Source organism: Elgaria multicarinata, chromosome 7, assembly GCF_023053635.1.
Source record: "Elgaria multicarinata webbii isolate HBS135686 ecotype San Diego chromosome 7, rElgMul1.1.pri, whole genome shotgun sequence".
NCBI classification, from domain to species: Eukaryota; Metazoa; Chordata; class Lepidosauria; order Squamata; family Anguidae; genus Elgaria; species Elgaria multicarinata.
Genome location: NC_086177.1, coordinates 5,899,019 through 5,916,293, shown reverse-complemented (window position 1 = coordinate 5,916,293; position 17,275 = coordinate 5,899,019).

Below are 17,275 nucleotides of genomic sequence, written 5' to 3'. Positions count from 1 at the left end.
CCAGTATCAGCACACAGCCCCTCCAATCCTGGGATTTGAGGAGCATCTCCTCATTCCCCGCCCTTCAGTCAGACAAGCTGAACATAGAATCATAGAATAGCAGAGTTGGAAGGGGCCTACAAGGCCATCGAGTCCAACCCCCTGCTCAATGCAGGAATCCACCCTAAAGCATCCCTGACAGATGGTTGTCCAGCTGCCTCTCGAAGGCCTCTAGTGTGGGAGAGCCCACAACCTCCCTAGGTAACGGATTCCATTGTCGTCCTGCTCTAACAGTCAGGAAGTTTTTCCTGATGTCCAGCTGGAATCTGGCTTCCTTTAACTTGAGCCCGTTATTCCGTGTCCTGCACTCTGGGAGTAGGGCATCAGCGTCTACAGTGTTTAATAAATAAATGAATAAAAATAATGTCCTTTATGATTGAGTATTGAATAAATGAACATCTTTTAAAATAAATAAATAAATCCCTGGGTGCACACCCTAATGAAATGTGCTGCACACGCCTATGGAGATTCCCTGATGAAATTGATCAACCCCATCTAAGTTTGACGTAACTCACTCTTTGGGTTGGGCCAAACTCAAGGAGGGCTCACGCCCTGGTGTTATCTGAGCTTCATCCCACGTACCTGCTTCCCTTGGATTATCCCCATAGCGCTAAGCTTTCGCCGTTATTGTTGTTGTTTTTGCTACCGGGCAACAGAGATCCTTTGCATACCAGAAAGTGAGTTTAAGGGGGGAAATGTAAAAAATCATTAAAAAATCAACAGATGACCCAATTCAATTCAAATTTGGTATGCTTAAAGCTCTCCCTAATATCTATTATTGTGCCAATTTTGGTGTCTTTATCTTTAAAGCTTACACAGATGAAAGCATTTGTTTAAAATCCTGCTCCTGCGCCCCAGCGACGGCTCGGAAGATACGCTCAGAAAGTAGGGGTTTATAGCACAATTAAGGCAGGATGCCTGGGAGTACTTCACAATAAAAGCAGATTATAAGGTGGAAAACTTCTGAGTCCTTTGCATGCAATTTGCAGTGATTGCACAGTATAACGCTGGTGTGATAAAGCTTACAGTCTTCGTTTAACAGGATTTTCTGTTTCTGAGGAAAATCATAGTCAAAATTAAAATAAATTTACAGAGATATACTAATGTTTGCTGGATAAAAACTGGGATGCAGCTTGTTATGGGTCCTTTAAAATAAAAATATTAACACCACCCTCAATTACTCCTCCTCTTATGTGACTTCTTAACGCATGGGTGGGCAATTTGTGCCCTTCCAGATGTTTTGACATACAAATTATTATTATTATTATTATTATTATTATTATTATTATTATTATTATATTTATTTGTATCCTGCCTTTTACCCAATGCTGGGCCTCAAGGTGGCCTTACAAAGTTTAAAACATACATTTGGGGGTGGGGGGGAAACCACATAAACGTTTAAAATACACAACAAAATTATAAGACATTAACATAGATGGAGGACCAGATTATTCTACAAAGGCCTGCTGGAACAAAAAAGTTTTAGCTTGCTTCTGAAAGCCCATCAAGGAGGGAGCCAGCTTAGCTTCCCTGGGAAGAGAGTTCCAAAGCACTGGAGCAGCCACCGAGAAGGCCCTCTCCCATGTTCCCACCAAACGCGCCTGTGAAGATGGTGGGACTGAGAGAAGGGCTTCTCCAGAAGATCTCAAAGCACGGGCAGGCTCATAAGGGAGAAGACGGTCTTTCAAATAACCTGGACCCAAGCCATAAAAAACTTCCATCATCCCCAGCCATCAGAGCTAATGGTGAGGGATGGTCACAAGTTTCCCACTCCTGCTTTAGTGCAGTGCCCAAATGCCCATCAGAGAGATCAGCTATGGAGGCCCAGTTTGTCTCCCTTGTCCCTGCTGGAGGGATTAGTCCAATGGGGATGGTATAGGACCACTACATGGTTTTCTGTGTCCGTGTTGAGAACAGGGTAGGTTTACATTCTTCCTTGGCTCCGCTCTGTTGTTCCTCTCTACCCCTTCCTCGGTGATTAGGCAGATATCTGTCAGCTTTCTGCAACCTCTCACTATGTTTTGAAATCTGAAAAACAAATTCGTTGGACTTGAATGAAAGGAAGAAATGGCTGGGAGCAAATAGGTCATGGAGCTGTCATGTGGCGTTACTATAGGCACTGCTGGGGGAAAAATCCCAGGCTGGTGCTAAGCAGAATGAGGGCAAAAAGAAAGGAAAAAAACAATAACAATTAAAGAGGAACAGGGAGCAATATTGGCATTATTTGCACGTAGGCTATTTTCACATCAGAACTCAACATGTCTCTCATCGAGCACCACTTTCCATTCACACATGCTTGTTAGCGCACTAGGGGCAGAGACTATGCTGCTTGCTTGGCATCTTGTTTAACCAGTGACTATTCAGAGCCTGTTGCCACATGTGCAGAGAATTCCAGGGCATTTCAGCCACAAACAGTAGGAAGGAGACCTGTGCATGCGGAGGTGGGAATCCTGTTACTGGTCTGCACCACTTCCTATCGTATGATTGAATGCTCTGGCATTTAAAATAAAATAAACATTCCTCTACAACGTAAAGTCCACATAGAAACTAGATGACAGGGATTAGGCTTCTAACCCTGCTTTCTCCCTGAAATACTATTTCCTATGTGAGAGATTTTTTGGAATGAAGATATTCAATTGCCCCCATCTTCAATCTTAAATGCTTTAACCCAGAAACATCAGTAAAATGGGCAGGTGTGTGTTGGAATACTATTAATTAATCAATCAATTAATTAAGGAAGTCCTTAATATCAAGTAAGGTCATTTGTGTAGGCTACAGACTTAATTTGGTTTAGCAAAATTCTCTCTCCTGCTAAGAGGATTCCATGAAGGAAGCTAGGGACCGCTAATAGAGAATTCTCAGCACCCTCTATTAACCTACAATTCCCAGGATTCCTTGCTGAAGCTATTTTTAAACTAGCATAAAATTGATATAAGGTTGTTGCAAACATGTTGACAGTTTGTTCATAGTGACTGGTAATTTGGTACTTGAGAGAGAGCTAAGCCAGGGTGGGTTGAGAGGGGCAACTTACCTGTCTGCAACCTGGTCAGGTATCATGTAATATATTGTCAGAATTAAATGTTTCATTATGTAATGTTTCCTTTCAGTATGGAAAAATTAAACATGGTGGAAGGAATGCTAGATACCAGTTTGCCAGGAGGCTTAATGAGGTCCGAAGGCCAGGTAGAATGCAACAGCAATACCCAGAATGTCAACAGCAATACCCAACAGATTGAAATTTAATAGGGATAAATGCCAAGTTCTACATCTAGGAAATAGAAACCAAATGCACAGTTACAAGATGGGGGATACTTGGCTCAGCAATACTACAAATGAGAAGGATCTTGGAATTGTTGTAGATCACAAGCTGAATATGAGCCAACAGTGCAATACAGCTGCAAGAGAGGCAAATGCTATTTTGAGCTGCATTAATAGAAGTATAGCTTCCAAATCATGTGAGGTACTGGTTCCTCTCTATTCTGCCCTGGTTAGGCCTCATCTAGAGTATTGCGTCCAGTTCTGGGCTCCACAATTCAAGAAGGACACAGACAAGCTGGAGCGTGTTCAGAGGAGGGAAACCAGGACGATCAGGGGTCTGGAAACAAAGCCCTATGAAGAGAGACTGAAAGAACTGGACATGTTTAGCCTGGAGAAGAGATGATTGAGGGGAGACATGATAGCACTCTTCAAATACTTAAAAGGTTGTCACACAGAGGAGGGCCAGGATCTCTTCTCGATCCTCCCAGAGTGCAGGACACGGAATAACGGGCTCCAGTTAAAGGAAGCCAGATTCCAGCTGAACATCAGGAAAAACTTCCTGACTGTTAGAGCAGTACAACAATGGAACCAGTTACCTAGGGAGGTTGTGGGCTCTCCCACACTAGAGGCCTCTGGGTGGATTCCTGCTTCTGGGTGGATTCCTGCATTGAGCAGGGGGTTGGACTCAATGGCCTTGTGGGCCCCTTCCAACTCTGCTATTCTATGATTCTATGATCTGCAACTATTCTTAATTGGCCCTGCTTCTTGGAAGAGGGAGTCGGATAGAACTGGGATTCTATCACAGGTATAGAAATGACTAGTTATAACACTGCTAAAGGCTTGCACTGGGGAACAACCATAACTGTTTTCAAATTTATCAAGCTAACTTTCAAAATAGGCTGATCTGCTAAATGTGTATTCTCAGAATGTTGCTATACAGCAGAATGACATAAATCACCTTATTTCTGCACAGAATGAAAAAAGATACAAGCTTGGATCCAGACATAGTCATACTTAGAGCAGACCCATCAAAATCAATAGGACTTAAGTTAGTCATGACTAACTTAGGGCCGATCAATTTCAACATATCTACTCTAAGCATGACTCAGTCTGGATCCAATTCATTGTTAACACTGCACGTGTAACAGGGAGAAAGGAGAGGTTGCTGTAAATCCCCAACTCATATGCAGTCAACGCTCATTCACATTTTGTCAAACCAAGTGAAATTCCACTATAGTTTATTAGGTGTAAGTTACAATACCACAACCAAAGGCATTGTAATCTCACCTTTCTCATTAGCAGAGCCTTTTAAGATCCTCTGCATTTGCCAAGGTAAAAGAGGAAACCCCCACCTTCCTCAGTTACCAGATTTGTCCACCTTTCTGCCACCTCCTTTTCTCCTCTTTTACTACCCATTGATTGATTGCAAAACCTGGGCAAAGCAGGATTCTTTACTTTGCAGATGCCCATCTACCAATCCTAAACCTGGTTTATGTTTCTCTGCCTCTCTGGGTTAAGAAGTACAATTCCTATCACAGCATGCTTAATGTTTCATGGTAACATAAGTCTCCCATTATAGATGTCTTCACTAGGGCCAGAGACAGCTGTGTCAGCCTGCAAGATGGCCACATACCAAAAGATGTGCATTATGATGAGAAAGCTAAAGCTGAGAGTCTCAGAATATGCCCCATTGCTCTGATAGTTGTAATATAATGGATTTTGAGACTCATGGCATCAAGAAACAGCTGGCATCAGAGCGTCTCTGCACCCAAAACTGTTGCACAAAGGGCTCTGACTGCTCCGGAACAAGCATGACTCAAAAATCAGGAGCTTATTTGTATGCACGTTGATGGCCCTCTTGTTCTCCCAAGTCTCAGCATGGCTCCAATCCCCAGGTAGCTCCATGGCTCCCTCTGGCCTGGTTAGCAATAATTTCGGGGCAGGCTTGGGTAACAGCCAGACACACTCCATATGCAGTTGTTAAAACTGTTATAAAGCACTTTAAAGCAGTAGTTTAGATCATAGAATCATAGAATAGCAGAGTTGGAAGGGGCCTACAAGGCCACTTGCTTCGGAACTAACAAACTATCCTTTGTCTAAAGTGAAACTCAAAAGTGAATAGACAGTTCTTCTCAAGCAAAATATCTGTACTAAAAGCATTTCAGTGGTATTTCATAGAATAGCAGAGTTGGAAGGGACCTACAAGGCCAACCCCCTGCTCAATGCAGGAATCCACCCTAAAGCATCCCTGACAGATGCTTGTCCAGCTGCCTCTTGAATGCCTCTAGTGTGGGAGAGCCCACAACCTCCCTAGGTAACTGGTTCCATTGTTGTACTGCTCTAACAGTCAGGAAGTTTTTCCTTATGTCCAGCTGGAATCTGGCTTCCTTTAACTGGAGCCCGTTATTCCGTGTCCTGCACTCTAGGAGGATCGAGAAGAGATCCTGGCCCTCCTCTGTGTGCCAACCTTTCAAGTATTTGAAGAGTGCTATCATGCCTCCCCTCCATCTTCTCTTCTCCAGGCTAAAGATGCCCAGTTCTTTCAGTCTCTCTTCATAGGGCTTTGTTTCTAGACCCCTGATCGTCCTGGTTGCCCTCCTCTGAACACGCTCCAGCTTGTCTGCGTCCTTCTTGAATTGTGGAGCCCAGAACTGGACGTAATACTCTAGATGAGGCCTAACCAGGGCCGAATAGAGAGGAACCAGTACCTCACGTGATTTGGAAGCTATACTTCTATTAATGCAGCCCAAAAGAGCATTTGCCTTTCTTGCAGCCATATCGCACTGTTGGCTCAAATTCAGCTTGTGATCTACAACAATTCCAAGATCCTTCTCGTTTGTAGTATTGCTGAGCAACGGTGTGGAACATAGATCCTATATTAGAACATTAAATTCCATTATAATCTCCAACCATTTGCATTCTTCCCCTTAATGGGCTAGTTATTTATTCCTGTTTATCATTCTAACGTTATTTTTGTACTATACATACTTAAAAAAAAATTTTTTTAAAAATTAATTAAAAAAAGATTCATCGTAGTGTTGCATCCAGTACTTTTTTGTATGCTTGCTGAGAGGAACAAGCACATTGTCAGTCGTGATTTACTCACTATAGATGTGACACATGTGAGATATCCTATCGGATTTCCATTGCTTTCTTCAGCTATCAAAGGAAGCTTAAACAGACACCACAAAAAACGCTGCAACAAAACCATTGTTTTATGAAGATGGACAATTGCCAACCCTTGAGCCAACACATTAGCTAGAAACAAAAAGGCCTGGCAAATGGTATACACGTTGATAAAGCCTTGTACTAGCTTCCTCAAACTCCTCAGTTAATGTAATTTAACAGTTGGTTCATTGAGTTCAGTGACAGTGAACTATATTACTAGTGTAAATCAGCTGAAATTGCTGGACCAGCTTGCGAAAGAATGGGCTGGTTCACATGTACATTGGCATCACATGATTTTACCACATTTGATTATTGTACAGCTGATGACTGGCAGCTGAACCTGCTTGAAGTGATACTCAAGTTCCACATGTGGCAGCTCTGTGATGACTCATTAACACATACGAGAGTGTCAGATTATGACCAGGGAGACCCAGGTTCAAATCCCCACCCAGCCATGAAGCTCACTGGGTGACCTTGGACCAGTCACTGCCTCTCGGCCTACCCTGCCCCCACAGAAAACAGGTGGTGGAAGCACCTTGCATGCCACTTTCAGCTTTTGGGAAATAGGGCTGGAACCAGATCTATGCTGGATCAATTGCCCTGGCCGAAATGGACATTCCCCTCCTTTCCATGGCAGCGCCTTCAGCCTCTTGAAAATCCTAGGCAGGAAGTCAGGAGAACCTGCTGAATGGGGTGCTCTCTAGCGTATGTGTGTGGGGATCCACAGAAATCAGGTGGCAGGACCTTCCATGAACACAGCCTTTCCTCTTGGACAGATCCTGGATCCAACCCATAATAAATAATTCACTTAGTGGCACAGTCATTGAGCAATTAACATGCTTTGAATAAACAAGTCCAATGTCCTTACTTCACTGGAGTTGTGCAATGCTTTGGGGGATTTTGTGCAAGTTTGCATTCACATGTTTCTATTTAAACCCATTGCTTAGTGGAATGTATCAGCTATAGCTTTAATTTAAATACAGGCTTAAACACATCATCAAGTATTACAGGTAAACTGTTTAGAGACTCAAATACAGACCTTCTTGCTAATGGGAACTATAAGAACCTACCCTGGTGATTTTCTCTTTCTTTCATTCTTTCAGAGACAGGCCTTGCTTTAATCACGTTTTCCCTAGATATAGGATTTGTGGTTGTTTTAAAAATGACATAAAGGTGATTTGGTTTTGATTGCATCAGTTGAATGCCGTAATCAAAGACCTTTTCACAGTATAAAGCAATTAATTAAAAGCCATTAAAGACTCCCACATCCATATAACAAAGAATTTCTTACAAAACACCAAACTGTTTCAAGACCAATGTGAACATGAAGTGCTTTCACTCAAAAGCTCAAAGCTATACAGATGCCAACGTGGAACCAAAGCCAGCTGACCTGAGACATTGTCGTGCCTGAGGTAAAAAAAAAAAATGCATCTTCCCCCACCCAAATACTAAGTTGAGGCACAAGCCAGCAAAACATTTCTTGTGTGAGTCTCAAAGGATATCTTGTTGCATTATGTTCTAAGGGTTGAATCTTAATGGCATCCAAAATCTGCCACCCCAGGTGCCCTTCAGTTTGGAGGATTCTGTGCAGAATGATTGAACACTGAGGTCTACATTGTGAGTGTTTGAAATAAATTGTCAGCTGAACAACCTGGATCTTTGGTAAGCTCTGGTAGAAAAATGAGAGAATAGTTTGTGCACCCTTTTTAATTCTGGCTATTTTTACTGCACGTAAGTGCAAGGGGGGTTCGTAGATGGAGAGCAAGTTAATTCTGGCCTATTGTCTACTATTTCTGAAATAAAAAAATGATAGAGAGTATAATATAGGAAGAGAACAATGTCTGTTTGTCTGGAGCATCATTTTTATGCACTCTCTAACCAGTCCTCTTAAAGATCCTCTTTCATTAGCAGTAAATTAAACTGAAAGTATATCATATTGAACAGGTGGGAAACATATTGCCCTCTCTGCAAACAATGCTTTAAAAAATGAACAAATATATTTCAAGTGCCCATGGGCACCTTATGTAATTTGTGTTATGTGCCATCCCTTTAAGTGTCTGTCATTTAAGTTCTTAATAAACACATACACATAACTTGTCTAATTTCCCCCTTTTTTCCAACTGCACTTCTACTAGCTTTCCAACTGCAAAACTTTTTTCCAACTGCGCATTTTCAGGCCAACTGCAGGCAAAAACAAAAACAAAAAAACAACCTGTCCTGCCTGGTATAATTTTTGCTCCTCCCATGACTCAGAATTTAAATAAATTGTACTAGATAATATAATTTGCAGAATAAATTATGCTAAATAGGAGAAACCATGCAAATTTGCTTCATTTATACATGTTGCACAATTTTTTTGTTCTTGTAGCAGAATTTGAATTACCCAATTTTTTGTTTTGCTTGGTGTTTGCTCTGAGTATACATAGGCCTAAGTATATGCAGTCATAAATGGACAAAGAGGAATGATACCATATTTCTTTGATTCTAAGACACACTTTTTCCCCATATAAACGTCTCTAAAAATGGGGTGTGTCTTAGAATTGCGGGTGTGTTTATTATTTTTTAGAATCAAAGCTTTTTTTTCTGTTGGTGGTACTGAAATTAGTGTGAGTCTTACAATCGATGGTGTCTTAGAATCGAAGAAATACGGTAGTACACAATCTGACTTTAACCCATGTGTCTTTTTTTCTACCTTCAGTTACCCTCTGAATGAAAGCAGCTTAGTAAGAATTTCGGCGGCAGCTTTCGCCTCTCACACAAGTCTAGCCCAGTGTGATCACAGAAAGCAATCCTTAAAACTTTCAAGGCTTCAAAGATAATGGTGGGATCCTTCTGGGGGTGGGGGGTGGGAGGCCATGCCACGCCCATGCCACGCCCCCTGAAGAAACCCAAGGAGGCTCTGTGATCCAGATGCGGGACCTCCACAAGCCAGGTGAAGCCAGAGGTTCTGCATCCCTGCTTAAAAGCCACTGAAGGACAATGAAAACCACATTTCTTTCTGTAACATACAGTTCAGTTCTGTGTGCTGCTTCCATCCTTTGTTTGCCCCCCCCAAAAAAAAATCCCCAGAAACAAATATCAATAACAACTCTCTGTCATTCAAGAGGCAGCTGGACAACCATCTGTCAGGGATGCTTTAGAGTGGATTCCTGCATTGAGCAGGGGGTTGGACTCGATGGCCTTGTAGGCCCCTTCCAACTCTACTATTCTATGATTCTATGAAATTGCTTTAGCGAGCCAACAAAGCTTCCAGCTCTTCTATCGGGGTGGGTGGGGACGGGGATGAGTTATGTGTATAGCAATGCTCATATCATGACCCAGTCCTTGTGGAGGAGGGGATACAGATGCCTGGAGGAAGCAATTTTCACAGAGATCATGGCTGGGGAGGAAAGGGTGAAACCTCCACTCCCCGTGTGCTGTATTGCTGATAGTGGATGGTTGGTGGGGACATATTTAGATCCTTGTGTAGTTAGGCCCACACTGCTAATAAATTAACTAAAATATATTTCTTTTTTATATATCATAGAATCATAGAATAGTAGAGTTGGAAGGTGCCTATTAGGCCATCAAGTCCAACCCCTTGCTCAATGCAGGAATCCGCCCTAAAGCATCCCTGACAGATGGTTGTCCAGCTGCCTCTTGAAGGCCTCTAGTGTGGGAGAGCCCACAACCTCCCTAGGGAACTGGTTCCATTTTTGTACTGCTCTAACAGGAAGTTTTTCCTGATGTCCTGCCAGAATCTGGCTTCCTGTAATTTGAGCCTATTATTCCATGTCCTGCACTCTGGGATGATCAAGAAGAGATCCTGGCATTCCTTTGTGTGACAACATTTCAAGTCCTTGAAGAGTCCTATCATGTCTCCCCTCACCCTTCTCTTCTCAAGGCTAAACATGCCCAGTTCTTTGAGTCTCTCCTCATAGGGCTTTGTTTACAGACCCCTGATCATCCCGGTTGCCCTCCTCTGAACCTCCTCCAGTTTATCTGCATCCTTCTTGAAGTGTAATGCCCAGAACTGGATGCATTACTCAAGTTATTTAATTTCACAATGTATCTGACTGTAATGATTATAGATCAGCACTCAACACATTCAGCAATATGTCTTATCTGAATAGGCGCATTAGAAAGTAATCCCCAAAGTCTTGTGATAGTGTTTTGCCAGAAATGGGGACCAGAACACAGGCATGTTCCAGACAAATAGGGAGTGCTAGAGCATATGAAGGAACTAGACAATTTGGAGCCTTTAACAGTTCACTAAGGCCATAGCTAGACCTAAGGTTTATCCCTGGATCGTTCAGGGGTCAAACCTGTTCATCTAGGTGACACACAGGGGATCCAGCGCTGGATGCCCTGTGTGTCACCTAGATGAACAGGTTTGACCCCTGGATGATCCAGGGATAAACCTTAGGTCTAGTTACAGCCTAGGTGACACACAGGGGATCCAGTGCTCAGGCAGGGGCGAACCCTGGATGATCCCAGGATAAACCTGAGGTCTAGCTGTGGCCTAATTGAGGTGTGACAGTCACTACCCCTGTTTTAATCCCCTAAGGGTGCATCCTATGCATGTTTAGAGAGAGAAAAGCATGCTGGGAATTACAGGAGTTTTTTTCTGTCTAAACATGCATAGGATTGCGCCCTACAGTTGGGAAGCAAACAGCTGGAATTAAAAAACATGCTTAGAGAAATGTTATATCCTTCTCTCCCAAACCATGTTCTCCTATAGCTATGAACTTCCCAGGGCCCAGGGTTAGCACAATTAATGCCTGAACCAGTGACAACTTTTCTTTCTGTACTTTAGCAGTGACTGCAACAAAATCTTGCGATTAACACCTCTGCTCCCAAAAGACTTCCAAGCCAAAGGCTTCTGTAGACGTTCTGCAATTTCTGACCCCATTACTTTGCTTTTGGTGTTCAGTTTCCCAAGGGTTAAGGTGCTCGTATCTGGAAGAAAAATAAATTAACTTTAGCTAATTTGTTTTTCCATCGCCAGTAGGCATTGCTGGAAAAGTCAATGGAAGAGATTAAAGCGATAGGGTTTGGAAGGACAGTGTAAATGTTTATGCCCTGTAAAGGAACAGGCCACTTTCCTCCAGCTCAGGAGGAGTTTAAGGCAGGCGTGCAGTGCACATTTACTTAGGAGTAAGTCTCAGTGAACTCAGTGGGACTTACTTCTGACTAAACACACTTACAATTGGGCTAAACACACACACACACCATAAACCAAACCCAAATTACAAGAAGAACAATCCAAGTAAAGTTTAACTTTTTAAAATATATATTGATTTTTAATTTTTTTAATAAACAATAAAGAGGTAAATACATCGGACACCAATAATTTTAATAGATTTCATTCTATTATTGGCTCTGAACTGAATGGGGGAATCATGTTGTCCATTTCATGTCATGTAACATGTTCCAAGTCCTTTCAGCTTAAAAAAGGTCTTTCCATAAAGTTACAGTTTATTTAATTTTATTGATGTCGATAGGCAACATTTAAGCATGTGCTTAACTCCTTCACTGAGATCAATTTGAAAAGATTTTTGGGTGCTAAATATGTCAGAATGGCTTTTACATTTTTCAACATGGAGACTGCATCCCAAGGGGATGAAGGTGAAAAGGTGAACGGGTGATTGCCCATATGTAGGAGAGGAAATAGGCCATGAGTGTATGGTAGAACATGATAGCCAATCAAAGAGGCCTAAATGCCATAGTAAAAGATGCACACGCCAGAGACATCTGGGGACAGATGCCATGTATAGGTGTGTCTCTGCAAATGCTAAAAGCCTCTGAGTCAAAACGGCAGAGGCAGAGTGCTTGGTTTTAAAAGAGAACTTTCAGAAACCTGGTGGAGTGGAGAAAACCAGTGGGATATAGTCATCTCTGGATATAAACTCTACAGGAAGGACAGGGAAGGGCGTACTGGGGAAGGTGTTGCTCTGCATGTCAAAGAAGGCATAAGGTGTAGACTCTTCCACAGAAGGGCTGTGGGTGACAATACCAGGCGCCAAAACTGATTTAGTGCTAAGAACATGCTATCATCCCCCAGAGCAAAATGCTCAAGGTGACCTTGAGATGGAAAACAAAATCAGGGAGGCCTCCAGATGAGGAAGTGTTGTAATAATGAGTGACTTCAATTACCCCCACACTGATTGGATAAGTGCATGTTCCAGTCATGACAAAGAGGTTAAATTTCTTGATGCCCTAAACAACTGTGCTCTAGAAGAGTTGGCTATGGAACCGACCAGAGGGGAGGCGACCTTGGATTTAATCCTAAATGGTGACGCCTAGGATCTAGTACAAGGTGTAAACGTTGTTGAGCTAATTGGAAACAGTGACCACAGTGCTATCAAGTTAAATATACTTAAGTGGAAAATTGCTCAGGAAGTCCAGCTCAAAACCACAATAATAGAAGCTCAGCTAAAATGTATACCACAGGTTAGGAAAGGTAGCATCAAGTCCAAGAGGTCAGTGGCGAACCTATTAGAGAAAGGAGGGCTTCCTTCAGAAAATGGAAGTCTTGCCCAAGTCAGGAAAACAAAAAAGAGCACAAGCTTGCACAAAGGTGATGCAAGCAGATAATGAGAGATGCAAAAAGCATTTCGAAGAGTACATAACTAACAATATCAAGGACAACACTGAAGAATTCTTTAAAAATATCAGAAGCAGAAAACCAACTAGCGAGGCAGTTGTTTTGTTGGAAGACAAAGGAGTTAAAGGAATACTGAAGGAGGATAAGGAGATTGCAGAGAAGCTGAATGGTTTTTTCTCACTGGTCTTCATTGCAGAAGATATGAACTGATGCTTTCAGGAAGGGTGTCTGATGAATTGAGGCAAATAGTGGTGACAAAAGATGAAGTTCTTAACCTCATTGATAAATTGAAAGCAAATTGCTTTCAATTTATTGCTGGGCCCAGGTGGTATCTGTTCCAGAGTGCTCAAAGATCTCAAATATGAAATTGCTGATCTTCTAACCAAACTATGCAACATATCCCTAAAATCAGTCTCTGTACCAGAGGACTGGAAGATGGCCAATGTAACACCAATTTTTAAAAAGGGGTCCAGGCGGGAGTTGGGAAATTACAGGCCGGTTAACTTAATGTCTCTTCCAGGTAAATTGATTGAAAAAAATTACTAAAGATAAAATAAGCATATAAAAGGACAAGCTCTGCTGAAAAAGAATCAACATGCCTTCCACAAGAGTAAGTGAAGTCCTAACTCACTAACCTTTTTTAGTTCTTTGAGAGTGTCAACAAACATGTAGATAGGGGTGATCCAGTAGACACTGTTTACTTGGACTTCCAAAAGACTTTTGACAAAGTCGTCAAAAACTCCTGAGCAAAGTTAACAGTCATGGAATAAGAGGAGAGATCCTCTTGTGGATCAGTAACTGGATAAAGAGCAGAAAGCAGAAAGTAGAAATAAATCATAAATTCTCCTAATGATGGGAAGTAAATAGTGGAGTCCCATGGGGAACTGTACTGGGACCAATGCTTTTCAGCTTGTTCATAAATGATCCGGAATTAGGAGTGAGCAGTGAAGTGGCCAAGTTTTACAGTACACCAAATTATTTACAGTGATTGAAACAAAACGAGATTGTAAGGAGCTCCAAAATGGTCTCTCCAAAGTGGGAGAAATTCACATCAAAATGGCAAATGCAGTTCAGTGTAAGAAAATGTAAACTGATGCATGTTGGGGCAAAAATTCCCAAGTATGGGGTCTCATGGGATCTGAACTAGCAGTGACCAACCAAGAAAGAGATCTTGGGGTTCTGGTGGACAGCTCGATAAAATTGTCAACCCAGTGAGTGGATGCTGTAACAAAGGCAAACTACATGTTAAGCATAATTGTATCTGTATGCTGCCCTGAGATCTCAGTGATATAGAGGTGGGTACAATGTTTTAATACATAAATAAATAAATGAATAAGAATTGAGAATAAAATGGCCAATATCATACTACCTTTATACAAATCTACATTGTGATCATGCTTAGAATATTGTGTACATTTTTGGTCATCATCCCTAAAAAATGATATTGCAGAGCTGGAAAAAGTACAGAAAAGGGCAGCTAAAATGATCAGGGGGCTGGATCATCTCCCCTATGAGGGAAGGTTACAATAGCTGGGATTGTTCAGCTTGGAAAAAACAGATGACAAGGAGACACATGACAGGTGTACATAATTATGGATGGTGTGGAGAATGTAGAAAGGGAGACATTTTTCTCCCTCTCTTAAAATACTAGAACTTGAAGTCATTCCATGAAGCTGATTGGTAGGTGATTCAGGACAGATAAAAGGAATTACATCTTCACACAGCACATAATTAGCTATGGAATTTGCTACCACAACATGTAGTGATGGCCACCAATTTGGATGGCTTTAAAAGGGGGTTAGATTAATTCCTGGAGGAGAAGGCTATCAGTGGCTATCAGTCCTAATGTCTATTTGCTACCTCCAATATGCTACCTCCGGTATGTACACCAGTTGCTGGGGAATATGGGCAGGAGGGTGCTGTTGCACTTGTGTCCTGCTCGTGGGTCCTGCTCGACAGCTGGTTGGCCACTGTGTGTAGGAATCCACTTTAGGGATTTTTAGGCCCCTTGCAACTCTGCGATTCTGTGATTCTATGATTCTATGAACAGAATGCTGGCCAAGATGGACACTTGGTCTGATCCAGCAGGGCTCTTCTTATGTTCTTATGTAGTATTTGTTAGATTCATAAACCCTCGCCTCCTCCCTACCACACAATTTGTAATAGTTTGAACATCCTTGTAAATAAGTCCATAAATGTTCTCAGCCCACAAAGATTTTGACTAGGCTGCCTGCTCATATGTATTACTCTTTTGTGGTCCATTGGGGGGGAAATCCCACCATATATCATATTCTATAGTAATGTGCATACATTGTAGCAAGGTTACGACTTTAAATAAAAAAACTAGATAAACCCAAAACATTGGTGGTACAAGAAAAATAGGGTCCATAGGAGATCCTCATTTGAGCCGTAGAATCATGTGATTCCACTAAAGATCTCACCCTAGATGCACCACTATCCTTTTCCTGTACTTTCATTAAGCATGCTTTGGTTTGAGCGATTACAGCTGTTATTCTCTTTGCCTTCTGACCTGTATCAATAGGGATGACAGTTTGATAGCAGTAGACATGTTTATAGGTTAGCTCTTTCTAATGTTCACTTCATGTACTTGGCACGAAGGGCAGTTTTCGCATTCTGTTTTATAGTACTACAGACAGCAGTAATGAACGTGAGATGTGAGTTATGAGTCCAATAACACCAGACAAAACATGCTGAACTGGATATGTAGAGCCCTGAGAGCATCAAAATGGGCTGCACACTTGGAGTTTGACTCCTAGGGTGCCAGCTTGGAGCACAGAGAAGAGCCAGGAAGGATGTGTGCCTCAAATACACAGCCTCCTATTTGACACAGAGTTAATAAAATATTGGGTTTGCTATTATGGCTTAAGGGTGTTCTTCTATCACGTTTGCTTTGATGGATCTAAGTGACTAAATTAGTAGACAAAGAGTGTTGCAAATCTCTCTGCTGATTCCATCCAATAGTTGTTTCTTATTTATTTTATTTATTTATTTATTTATTTATTTATTACATTTCTATACCACCCAATAGCCGGAGCTCTCTGGGCGGTTCACAAAAATTAAAAACATTCAAAGTATAAAACAACAGTATAAAACCATAATATAAAATACAATATAAAAGCTCAACCAGATAAAAACAGCAGCAATGCAAAATTACAAATTTAAAACACCAAGTTAAAATTTATTTATAGGCTGTTAAAATGCTGGGAGAATAAAAAGGTCTTCACCTGGAGTCTAAAAGCATATAATGTAGGTGCCAAGCGAACCTCCTTAGGGAGCTCATTCCACAGCCGGGGTGCCACAGCAGAGAAGGCCCTCCTCCTGGTAGCCACCTGCCTCATTTCCTTTGGCAGGAGCTCGTGGAGAAGGACCCCTGAGGATGACCTTAGGGTCCAGGCAGGTACATACGGGAGGAGGCGTTCCTTTCTTGAAACTGGAATGTTGAAATGAATTAACTTCCCTTCCTTATAATTCCAGTGTCTTCTGAAACAACCCATAGAAGATACTTCCTCCTAGTGGAACAGGTCTTATAATGTTTCTCTTTATGTTAGATACAGTTTTGACAAAAGCCAAAGTGTTGGGAGGCTGCTTACAAGAAGTGCTATGGTTACTTCGGATTTACTTCCTGTCCTTTAATGTAGCCTTCCCCAACCAGGTGCCAATGGTCATGCTGGCTGGGGATGATGGGAGTTGTAGTCCAACATACCTGGAGGGCGTCAAGTTAAGGAAGGCTTCTTTAAGGCATTAAAAACCATGGGGCTGGCTCCCAGCACAGAAGCGATATGCTTCCCAAGCCCATCATTGTATGGAACTGATCCAAATGCCTACTTCCAGATGAAGTTCCAAAATCTGCAGTTGGCCATTCTTTTGCTAGGACCATCCACAAAATAATCCCACCCCACCCCAAAAAACTGTTGAGCAAATTTTCAGATTCTCTAGAACTCTTCATCAGGTTGGATGTTATGGAAAGCAAGGGGTGGAGGGAAGAGGAAGAAACAAACTCTCTCTCTCTCTCTCTCTCTCTCTCTCTCTCTCTGTCTCTGTCTCTCTCTCTCTCTCTCACACACACACACACACCTGCCTATCAAAAATGGCTTAATATTGTAGCCATGAGGCCATAATCTATCATCATCTATTTATTTGTATGCTGCTTTTCCACACAATTGTGCCCAAGGCAGTTGACAACCTTTAGACAGTCCTCTATTT